A 1,573-nucleotide genomic window follows, 5' to 3' on the forward strand; every position below is an offset into this window, starting at 1 on the left:
TTTTTTTTTTTTTTTTTTTTTTTTTTTTTTATATATATATCTATAATAATTATTAATTTAAACACAATTTATATTTATTGTGAATTATATACGTAAATTCTTTAAATTTGTGCAATTTTGAGACTATATATTAATATTACAATTTTAACCTTACTTGATGATAAAGAAACCAGTGATCACAGAGAGCTCGAGAGATATAAAAGTATTTGTAAGTTGGATTGAGTCCGATTGAGATGGGTTGTAAAATTTTTAACCCAAAAAATCCAAATTACAGTTATTAAATAATTAACCAAACTCAATTTAACTATAAATTTTTTGGTTTAGGTTTAGCCGAGTTGTTAGGCTCATTTATTTTATTATTTGCTTTTAATCGAAGTAAAATTTATTTTCAAACCTCTTTTTTACAATTTGGGATTCAATTTCAATATATATTTTCAAAATTAACTTTCAATTATTAAAATATTATTTTTAAAAAGGGAAGAATAAATAATAAAATAAATAAATAAATATATATATATATATATTTATATACGTTTGCTACTCAATTTCAATATATATTTTTTCTTCAATTATTAAAATATTATTTTGAAGAAGGTAAAAGAATAAATAAATAAATAAATATATATATATATATAAAAGACTCCATTTCAATATATATTTTGAAAAATTAACTTTCAATTATTAAAATATTATTTTTAAGAGGGTCGAAGAATAAATAATAAATAAATATATATATAATTGTGACTCAATTTTTTTTCAAACATTTTTTTTACCTATGCAACTCAGTTTCAATATATATTTTAAAAAAATTAATATTCAATTATTAAAATATTACTTTTAAGAGCGATTGAAGAATAAATAATAAAATAAATATATATATAATTGTATGCAAGTAAAAATGTAAAATTGGGGTTGATTTGACTCAACCCAGTCTAATTTGAGAAGAACACGGGAGCTAACTCAATCTATAAAAAATTTATTTATTTGAACTCAACCCAATCCAAGTCGTACAAATTAGATTGGGTTGATTAAATTTTTCAAGTCATCGAATTCTTTGAATACTCCTAATGAGAAAAATTTACGAGATAGAAAGATACACGGAGATATAAGGAGTTTGTCGGGTTGTAAGACTAAGAGTTGAACGTCCCCGTGCCACCACAAGTACTACAAGAACGAGCAGAAGAACACTTGGAACAGTAGCTCCATTTTTTAGGAAGCCTGAGAAAGATTAAGATCAGATATAAGTTGAAAGTTGAAGGTTTCTAACGAGAAAAAGAGAGACAAGACAAGAAATTTGTACGCTGCGGTGAACCGAGTTGCCATGTTCTTCGCAGCCAACCGTGCACGCTCTGCATTTTCATCCGACAGTTTCTTCAGCACAAACCCTTCACCTTTGCATTCAGAACATAGGCCTGAACCACCGCAGTCTTCACATGGTCTCAAAGGAATCTGAATTTTATGGACAAAATCAGCACAAGAGTTGCATACAAAGATATGAATAAAAGAAGCAAGGATATGGACACGAGACATAGATATGACATGATACAGACACGGTAAGAACAAGTTTTGAATT

General features: G+C 26.4%; 1 long non-coding RNA gene across 1 annotated transcript; it reads right to left on the reverse strand.

The window, feature by feature from the left end:
• Positions 1–966: 966 nt before the first annotated feature.
• Positions 967–1,480, reverse strand: LOC111786813. Its single transcript, XR_002813827.1, has 2 exons — positions 1,301–1,480; positions 967–1,218 (listed from the first exon to the last, which is right to left on the reverse strand). It is a non-coding gene; the product is annotated as an uncharacterized LOC111786813 (long non-coding RNA).
• Between the last annotated feature and the right edge of the window lie 93 nt (positions 1,481–1,573).

The sequence above is a fragment of the Cucurbita pepo genome, unplaced genomic scaffold (assembly GCF_002806865.2).
Source record: "Cucurbita pepo subsp. pepo cultivar mu-cu-16 unplaced genomic scaffold, ASM280686v2 Cp4.1_scaffold002880, whole genome shotgun sequence".
In the NCBI taxonomy this organism is placed as follows: domain Eukaryota; kingdom Viridiplantae; phylum Streptophyta; class Magnoliopsida; order Cucurbitales; family Cucurbitaceae; genus Cucurbita; species Cucurbita pepo.